Source organism: Danio rerio, chromosome 19 (assembly GCF_049306965.1).
Source record: "Danio rerio strain Tuebingen ecotype United States chromosome 19, GRCz12tu, whole genome shotgun sequence".
In the NCBI taxonomy this organism is placed as follows: Eukaryota; Metazoa; Chordata; class Actinopteri; order Cypriniformes; family Danionidae; genus Danio; species Danio rerio.
Window position 1 is genome coordinate 5891616 of NC_133194.1, and position 10885 is coordinate 5902500.

Here is a 10885-nt window from a genome sequence, read left to right on the forward strand (position 1 = left end):
AAAAAAAAAAAAAAACGTAGCTCCTGGGACGTATTCGGCTCTCTCCAGAAATGTATATAGGGATACGTATCCATAATGAGCGTGTTGGTTTGTATTCAGAGGGAAAACAAGAAACTCGGAAAGACTGGAACCCTGACATTGCCATCAAATAGAGACACACAACATAAAGTAAAATGTATAATGTAATATGCTTTCATACCGTCAAACAAACAAACAGGTAAAGTATGAATGATTATTTGTATGAGCTGCGTCGTGGTTGTTTGAATCATGTCATTTTTTTTTGCACCACACATTCATATTGTGTGTGTGTGTGTGTGTGTGTGTGTGTGTGTGTGTGTGTGTGGATTGTATTCACTGTGTGAGGATTAAAAAATGGCCCCACAAGTATAGCAATACTAGTCAATTTTGCCCTTGTTGGGACATGTTTTGAGTTTCCATGTTTCTTAAATCATATAGAATGAAGTATTTTGCAAATGTGAAACTGCAGGTTTACTGTGAGGGTTGGGTTTTTAAGGGTTATATAGATTTAGGGGTTATATATATTTAGGGATCGGGACAGAATATACAGTGTGTAGTATAAAAATCATGTCTATGGCAATCTCCATAAAGATACCTGTACGTGTGTGTGTGTGTGTGTGTGTGTGTGTTGTTGTGTGTTTGGATTTCATTGAGCCTACACTGCCATCTAGTGTACAGACAGTTGTTATACTGAATCCCATTAAATCATCTGCCATTAACGATAATCCTGGAGCACATGGACAAGCTCACGAAGTATTTAGCAGCAATATTTGTTAAACCACAAACATCCTGTTAGATTGCCCAATGGGTAATTTAGCAGCAAGTAAAAATATGCAGTTTAAGACAGAATTTTTAGCCCTGCAGAATTATTAGCCCCCTGCATGTTTTTCCCCAATTTCTGTTTTATTTTTTTGACACATTTTTAATCATAATAGTTTTAAAAACACATCTCTAATAACTGATTTCTTTTATCCTTGCCATGATGACAGTAAATAATATTTGACTAGATATTTTTCAAGATACTAGTATTCAGCTTAAAGTGATGTTTGAATGCTTAACTTGGTTAATTAGGCAGGTTAGGGTTATTAGGCAAGCCATTCTAAGATGATGGTTTGTTGTTAGACTATCAAATAAAATATTGCTTAATGGAGCTATTAATACTGACCTTATAGTTATTTTTTTTTTTTAATTAAGAGCTGCTTTTATTCTAGTCAAAATAAAACAAATAAGATTTTCTCCAGGAGAAAAAATATTATAGGAAATACTGTGAAAAAAAAATCCTTACTCTGTTAAACATCATTTGGGAAATATAAATAAAAATTGACAGGAGGATAATAATTCTGACTTCAACTGTATGTTTATAATTATTTATAAAAATATGTAATTAAAAATAATAATTCCAAAATAGATCATTTAAAATTCTAAATATTTCTGGATTTATTAGATATGGGTTTGAGTAAAAAGTTATTTGTTTTATTCTGGTCCGAAATCTGATTGCAAGGTCTGATAACATTTTTTTGGGAATATAGACATCAAATAAAAAATGTGCCACGTTTTCAGAAGCAAAAACAATCCCTAAAATTATTCATTTAATTATTTTTTAAATTTGGAAGTAATGTCAACAGTAGTACAAAGATACACACACATATATATATATATATATATATATATATATATATATATATATATATATATATATATATATATATATATATATATACACACACACACACACACACACACACATATATATATATATATATATATATATATATATATATATATATATATATATATATATATATATTGGTATATATTTAAAGTCTCAAAAATACTTTATATTTATTTCAAAACACAATTTCTTATGTATGTATTTTTTTTTCTGTTAAAAAAAACTCCCCATTTGATGTTTAACAGAATAAGGATTTTTTTTTAAAGTATTTCTTATTTAAAAGTTTTTAAAAGTCTTATTTGTTTTATTTCAGCTAGAATAAAAGCAGCTTTTAATTAAAAAAATAATAATTTAAGGTCTATATAATTAGCCCCTTTAAACAATATCCATTTTTGACTGTCTACAGAACAAACCATCGTAACTTGCCTATTACTAACCTAGTTAAGCCTTTAAATGTCACTTTAAGCTGTATAGAAGTGTCTTGAAAAATATCTAGTCAAATAATATTTACTTTCATCATGGCAAGGATAAAGAAATCAGTTATTAGAAATGAGTTACTAAAACTATTATGTTTAGAGATACTAATAATTCTGACTTCAACTGTTTATATAAGTTGTTACAAGACCACATGACCACTCATAGTATTTGGCTTCATGTCTGTAAATCCACTTTTTTGCCGTGTGGAAAAGCCTCCTCATGGCCGACTGTAAATAAGTCATTCATACAATCTTGTCTTTGTGATTCATTTGTGTTTCGTCCATTACATTGTGATCAAAGCTGCTATGAACATCACATTTGCATACTGGACGGAATTTGCATTTCTTGATATTGCTGTATTTGGTTACAGATAACAACAAGTCCAAATTCAGTGCCTCGAGGGGGTGACAGAGATATCAGAAACGAGAATATCATTTCAGTCGATTAACTGTAGAAAACAACTCGCGTTAATAGTAGCCAGATAACTTATTACTTACCTTTAGTTTTTAGTTTCTTCCTTAGCAGAAGTCTTTTAAGGGAAAATGTTGAACTATTTTTAAAAACGAATGATTAATATGAGAATCCTACAGCCACGTATTGCTTTTTTTAAGAAACTGTAACTGCTTTATATTGAATATAATCATATTTGTATGCGTATACAGTATATATATATATATATATATATATATATATATATATATATATATATATATATATATATATATATATATATATAATCCTCCGAAGCTCATGCAGGAACATGTTGTCGATTTTTGATTGATGTACAATTATAGAAAATTTACCAAATAAGTAAATGCATCCACAGGTACTATGGAGGTGATTTAGGTTAACATCTGTATCAATAAATGTATTTTCACTGAATTACAGCGTTATCTCTTTTATTTATTTGCTTCAATTATTGCTGCCATTTGACATTATTTTAAATGCTTTAAATCCACAAATTATTTCAGATTTTTATTTATTTATTTTTTTTGGTAAGCCTTTTGCCCTATCTCCAGTTATTTGTCTAATGGTTTACACCTTACACTATCTCATAAAAGTCTTGTCCTCAATTCCAGTTGTAAGAGCAAAAAATAATAGCTTGACTTCTAGTAGATCTGGAAAAGTGGCTGAAGGTCAATTTTTCAGATGAGTAATCTGTTGAACTGCATCACAGTCATCACAAATACTGCAGAAGACCTACTGGAACCCGCATGGACCAAAGATTTAAAGAAATCAGTCAAGTTTGGTGAAGGAAATATCATGGTTTGGAGTTACAATCAGTATGGGAGTGTTTAAGAGATCTGCAGAGTGGATGGCAACATCAACAGCCTGAGGTATCAAGACATTTGTGCTGCCCATTACAATACAAACCACAGGAAAGGGCAAATTCTCCAGCAGGATAGCGCTCCTTCTCACACTTCAGCCGCCACATCAAAGCTCCTGAAAGCAAAGAAGGTCAAGGTGCTCAAGGATTGGCCAGCCCAGTCACCAGATACGAACATTATTGAGCATGTCTGGGGTAAGATGAAGGAGGAGGCACTGGAGATGAATCCAAAGAATCTTGATGAACTCTGGGAGTCCTGCAGGAACGCTTTCTTTGCCATTCCAGATGACTTTATTAATAGGTGATTTGAGTCATTGCAGAGATATATGGATGCAGTCCTCCAAACTCATGGCAATCATACACAATATTAACTCATTTTCCACTGTAGCATGACTTTATACTGGACATTATTTCTGTTAAGTGACCAGACTTTTGTGTATGCTAAGTCAGACCTTTCTGTCCGAATTAAATAATTACCAATCAAGGCATGATCATATTTTATTTTGGTAAAATAAGCGTAATCTAGAGGCCTTTGCCTTTCATATAAACCCCTTCTGATACGAAATGATCAACGAGAAGAGAAATTATTATTTGTTGTTCCTAAAACTTGGATAGGCGACAAAACTTGTATGAGTGTGTGTGTGAATGTGTGTGTGGATGTTTCCCAGAGATGGGTTGCGGCTGGAAGGGCATGCGCTGTGTAAAAACTTGCTGGATAAGTTGGCAGTTCATTCGGCTGTGGCGACCCCGGATTAATAAAGGGACAAAGCCGATAAGAAAATGAATGAATGAATGAATGAATGAATGAATGAATAAAATAAGATATTTATTTAATTAAATAAGTTAAAAACATGATTTTTTAATTTCATATATTAAGATTTAGTTGTGATACTCCCTTGCGACTGGAATATGGAATCCTTTATGGCAGTTTTTGGAGAATGTAAATTGAAAAACTATTTTTATTTATATATTTTTGTTAATTTTACCCTTTACAAAAAACTTGAATTACTAGCCAATCAACGATTGTATAATAGATGTCTCTATTACTACACCTACACCACTGTTCTGTCACTGCAAATCTTCAAAAAAATATTTTAGTTTTAAAGAATATCATACAATTAAAACAGATCTTCAAGTGAAATAAATTTCAGCATAATCAACAAAATTTGCTTATCCATATACACTTAAATTATACAATGAATTTATGTATACACTCACCCACTTTATTACACATTACTAGTACCAGGTTAGACATCCTTTTGCCTTCAGAACTTCCATAATGCACATTCCACCACATCCCAAAGGTGCTCTATTGGATTGAGAACTGGTGACTGTGGAGGCCATTTGAGTACAGTAAAATCATTGTCTCAGAAATAGAATTGTAGCCTCAGTTTCCTGTTCTTAGCTAACAGGAGCATCACCAGGTGTGGTCTTTGGCTACTGTAGCCCATCTGCCTCAAGGTTGGACATGTTGTGCATTCAGAGATGCTCTTCTCTGCTTTGCTCACTGGATATTTTCTATTTTTCTGACTATTTTCTGTAAACCTTAGAGATGGTTGTGCGTTAAAATGCCATTAGATCAGAAATTTCTGAAATACTCAGACCAGCCTGTCTTGCATCAACAACCATGCCACGTTCAAAGTCACTAAAATCACCTTCCTTTTTCATTCTGATACTCAGTTTGAACTGCAGTAGATCGTCCTGACCATGTCTACATGCCTAAATGCATTGAGTTGCTCCCATGTGATTGGCTGATTAGAAGTTTGCATTTAAGAGCAGTTGAAAAGGTGTACCTAATAAAGTGGCCGGTGAGTGTAGTCAAAATTATTAGCCAAACTATTCAAAAATTTAAATGCAAAAGAAAATAAATTTACTTTTTCTAACTCTGATAAAAACATTCATAAATTTAGTGTATTTTCAGCTTAATTCCACCAAGGCAAGGGTTCAAGGACGGTTTTGGCAAAAACATCCTATTTCAGATGTGAACAGATGGGGGCACTATCCCATATCTTCAGCATGCCTTTGATGCTTTCAGAATCTGGGCTGAAACTGATTTTGGCTTCGATTCCCATAAGAGCTGCTCCATATTTTAGTGGAAGATCTGTATTTTCTGTACTGACAGCTTCTGCTTTAACTGGAGGGTTTGGAAACTCTCAGTCTGTGTCTGCATGTGTTTCCCCTTGTGGCTTTACAGATCATGATTTCTTAATAGTCGTGATTTCAGACAGTATCAGAGTTTAATGTTGATTTACAGACAAAGAGAGAATGAAAGCTTATAGCATTATGGCTAACAATGAATGCAGATGCTTTAGTATCAACAGTGCAACATTTTAAAACCAGATCAAACCGGTAATATATTTAACATGATTTATTAATGATAAACACCTCCCACTATTGGGAGTAATTAGATGCAAAGTAGTTGATTACTGTAAATAAAAAGTAAGACTACTAAAGTAGGGGATTTGTTTTCATTTTAAGACACACTAAATAAAAAGATGTCTGGTGTTTGTTTAAACTATGTATTTGTAATGTAATGAGCTGAAACAACACAATTCTTGAGGTTTTTGGGCGACAACTTTATTGTTTTATGTTCAATCAACCTAAATTTATATAAAAAATAAGTTAATTTAATTTCTTCCTGTTGTCTCAACACAAATAACTGTGTAACCCAGCATTTCTTACAGTGCAATATATATATGTATAAAAATGTTACAAATTATATTTATATATATATATATATATATATATATATATATATATATATATATATATATATATATATATATATATATATATATAAAATAAAAATTATATATATATATATATATATATATATATATATATATATACATACAATTAGGGCCGGAGTGGGACTCCTTTTCAGCCCTGAAGTTTCAAGTCTTAGACCAGCCCACCTCAGTCTTTTACAAGGAAACAGCTGCTTTAAAACTTTAAATTTTTTCATAAATATAAGAACATTACAGTGTTGCTAAATCTCCAACACTATTCTTTAAAACATCACAATGTCCTTTCTTGCAATATCTGAATATACAGTCTGTGCAAAACTCTTTGTAACAGGGGTCACACAAAAATAAAATATTAGCACCTACATAAGTAATTTAAACAGTATTATATGTCTTAACACTAATAAATAAATAAATTAGGTGAGATTTAAAGCCGGGTCGACGGCGTCGTAACGCAATGTGCTGACCACTGGATCAAAATGGTTTAATCTTAATAGTCACTGCTGAATCTTAATCTTGTAATATTCATTAATATTAATTATTCGAATTCTTATATTCACTAAGGTGCTGCTGTTTGCGGTCAAATGATAGTTCCGTCATCATTAACCTGCAGGCTGCATTTTCCAAACAGGCTGAGAGAAAACAAATAAAAAGAGTTGAGCTGCGGCAAAATAATGAATACAAAGAGTGAGGCTATGGTCAAATAAATACATAAATGAAAAAAAGTGTGACTGCTGAGAGTGCAAGCAGCTCGGGACACCGGCCCTCACGGCCAAAAAAACGAACTAGCCCACAGGGAATTCTCCCGGTCCTCCCGATTAGCCAGTCCGGGCCTGTATATAATCTCCAATGATCTAAGGACTGTAGATCGCTGGTGAACTACACACACATCACATGATCTACACACAAACTATCGAACTACAAGTCCTGTCATGCACCTCACACACAGCTGTTCCAGATCATCATTGATTACACACACACACAGCCGGAGGACTGCCAAGGACTGATTGTGAATGTATAGAATACTTATCATTTATTAAAAATTATTTAGAAATTAGTTCATGACAATATAAGATATCGATTCAGAGAAATGAAGTAAATATATTTTGTAATGTGGATTTGCTGCATAACTTTGTCGACTAAAGCATCCGCTGTGTAGAACAAATGCTGGATGAGTTAATGGTTCATTCCACTGTGGCGACCCCTGATAAATAAGGGACTAAGCCGAAGGAAAATGTTTGAATGAATTAATGAATAATTATTAAAAGTTTCTTTTTCTATACATATTATTTTTTAAACAATTAAAAGTTCCTTTTTGGCTATGATTTAAAGAATTAAAAGTAACGTTTTTATTGTTTATGCTTTGAGATTTATGTGGATTGTTAGTAGTGACTCATTTAATTACTTATTAACTAACTAAATAACTTTTCTGACAAAGTCATTAGTTAAAACAGTTTTAATAATGTAATTAGTATTAATTAAATTCATTTTTAGAATTATCTCACCCAAAACTTAAGATAAGCTTCAAATGCTGCTGGACAGTGAATATATTACAACATGACTGAAGTCCAGAGAGAAATTGAAAGAAACGTGTGTATTCTTGAATCTTTTTCACATGTTTCTTCACATTAACCAATTAGTTTTTGTTGAGTTTATAAACACATTGGCCTTAGATTAGTGAAAATGCTTATTATGACACGCCACTAAAAATTGATCACACTTTACTTTAAAGTACAATCCTCACTAATACAATACCTTTTACCTCAATAAAGCACTGTTTTGCTGATTATTAATAGTTCAGGTATAGTTTAAATATTGGGTAGGCATGTGATCATACTTTAAAATAAACAGCCAATATCTTAATAATAAGCAGGTAATAAGCCAGTAATTAAGCTCATATTTGGAAATTATACCTAAAACTAAATGTTTTTCTATTCGTTCAATTTAAACAACATTAATAATAATAATAATTTTTTTTTTTTATTGCAATAATAACATTACATTACAACAAATACAGATACAAAACTGAAAGAAGTATGGTACAATCGATAGAAATGTTACTTTTTGAAAAAAGAGGAATGTAACAAATTTAGAACAAATATAATATGTGTAAAACTAATTAAAGGGAACAAGAGAGAGAGAAGAAGAAGAAAAAAAATAATTAAGGGCACATGACAAAGATAAAACAAATTATTGCAGAATATTAAATAAAGCACATATTTTAAAAGTTTTAATAGCTTTCTTATTGTGAGAGTCTGTGATGTTTTTTTTTAATAAAGACCTAGTTCTCTTTTAAAATATAAAAAATTAGGCTTACAATGAGTATATTTGCATTTGTGTATAAAAAAACTTACCAATAAATAAAATGAGGTTTATGCAAAGGGTTGCACTAAGGAATTCTTTTCCTTTAATATGTAGCCCCAAAATAACATGTCGATAGCTTAAAGAAAAATCACCACAAACCTTTTGGACAATTAGAGAGTTTACATCAGACCAAAAAGATTTAACATTGGGACACTCCCAAAACAAGTGAGCAACAGATTTAGAAGAGGTTTCACAGAAAGAGCAAGAGATGTCAATGTCATTTTTGAATTTTTGTAAAAATTGTTTAACGGGATAAAACCGGTGAATAATTTTTAAAGATATTTCTTTCAATTTTATTTGTTAAAAAACATTTCTGGGGGAGCGACCAGACATACGACCATTTAATATCATCAAAGAGGTTGTTCCAATAAGAAATAGAAGAAGGATTTGAGATGATAAGGTCTAAAAATAAAGATCTGATTTTATGATTGGATTTTTTAGTGGAGAAACAAATAGAACCAACAACAGTGGAATCAGGACTAAGGGAACAAGGAGAAATCAATGAATTATTATTATTATTATTATTATTTTTAAAAACCATACAGATTTCAGAGGAGATGGCCTTACAAACGATATCGAATTCTTTTTTTAGATATGGCAAGACTATATCTTGCAGTAAAATCAGAGTAAGTGAATAAATTACCATTACTGTCAAATAACTGCTTTACTAATATCACACCGTTACTGAACCAATTAACATTAATAATTATTGTTACAATGTTAACAGCAATCATCAACAATACATTTTTTAAAAATTGGCTATTAGGAGATTAAGTTAGTTGTTTTTTGTCCTTTTTCGAACAAAACACAATCGTTTTGAAGCCAATAAGAAAACTGGCGCCATTTAAAAAAAACTTTTCAGTCTGTTTAAGTTAGAACTGATTGATTAATTTAGATTTATGGTGGGTTTAGCGATCACATTTTAAACAATATATAAATCACGTGGTTCATTTTATCGCTTCATATTTCAACCTGAACTGGAGCCGATCAGCTGGTGGAAGTGACGCTTTCCAACATCCGGTTGTTATTGCGGAAGATCAGAAGGCTGATACTGAAGAGTGATGCGCTGATTCTGGTTAGTTTCGCCTTCGCTTTGAGTCTCACTGTTGATTTTTTCGGCTTTCAGCGGTTTTGGTGCTTATTACATACTTATAAACAACTTATCTCAACTGTCACCCATCCGACTGGTTGGTTTATAGAGCAGTAAGTGGTTAAGTTTTAGCTACAGGCATGTTTATGTTTCGATATCCGTGCTAAGTGCACAAATATACTCATCAATATTGATGAGCTAGTTTGTGAATGTTAAGTAGCCGTTAATCAATGGTTGTTTGTTCAAGGCGGTTTTAATAAAGCGAAAAGTGTAACGTTAAGCTTGTTTTCTATTCGTATTGGCATCTGTAGCCTACAGTGACAGCTTTTGCTGCTTTCTTTGGTCACTACATGACTTTATTAATCAATTCATTAAGTTTTTATTATTATTTACTCATTCATATTTCGGGGAACTTAAAAAATCCTTTTAATGGTAATAATTGGCATTTAATATGTGTATGGTAGAGATTAATTGACGTAAAGTTGGTTTTATATTCGCCTATTCGTTCATTTTAACGCTCCCCATATTGTTTACCACGCTAATTTGAATATTGGGTCTGAATTAGCATGTAAATATGACTTCAAAACAACATTAGCACTATTTATTGACTGTGAAAAGTGTTGTGCTTTAATAGCCATTGGCTGTTATTATAATTTCCCTATTTAGTCTCTTTAATAATCTGGGGTCGCCACAGCGGAATGAACCACCAACTTATCCAGCACGTTTTTACGCAGCGGATGCCCTTCCACACACACACACACACACACATACACTATGGACAATTTAGCCTACTCAATTCACCTGTTCCGCATGTCTTTGGACTGTGGGGGAAACCGTAGTACCCGGAGGAACCCACGCGAACACAGGGAGAACATGCTAACTCCGCACAGAAACGCCAACTGAGCCGAGGCTCAAACCTCAAGCGAGGCGACAGCACTACCTAGTGCGCCACTACGTCGCCATATATATATATGAGTATAATTTCACTGGATTTTGGTAGATTGGGTTGAAGTCTTTTACCACACAGTCCGTTTACATAACAGAGCAAAGATAAAAGCAAAATAAACAGTATTCAGGTACTGAAATTGAACAATAAAACATAAAATAACATGATCATCATTGTATAAATTATTTTAAAATAATAATATCTTTATCTTTTCATCATTAATAAATAATCTACTACTGCGATGTGA

At 32.2% G+C, this 10885-nt stretch overlaps 1 protein-coding gene across 2 annotated transcripts in view; it reads left to right on the top strand.

The window, feature by feature from the left end:
* The first annotated feature begins 9591 nt into the window (after positions 1-9591).
* stard3 (StAR related lipid transfer domain containing 3) overlaps positions 9592-10885 on the top strand; it is a 17050-nt gene continuing 15756 nt past the window's right edge. The window contains exon 1 of one of the 2 annotated variants that reach the window (XM_005159353.5): positions 9592-9805. The gene's annotated coding sequence lies outside the window, so the exon portion shown is untranslated. 2 annotated transcript variants of the gene reach the window in all.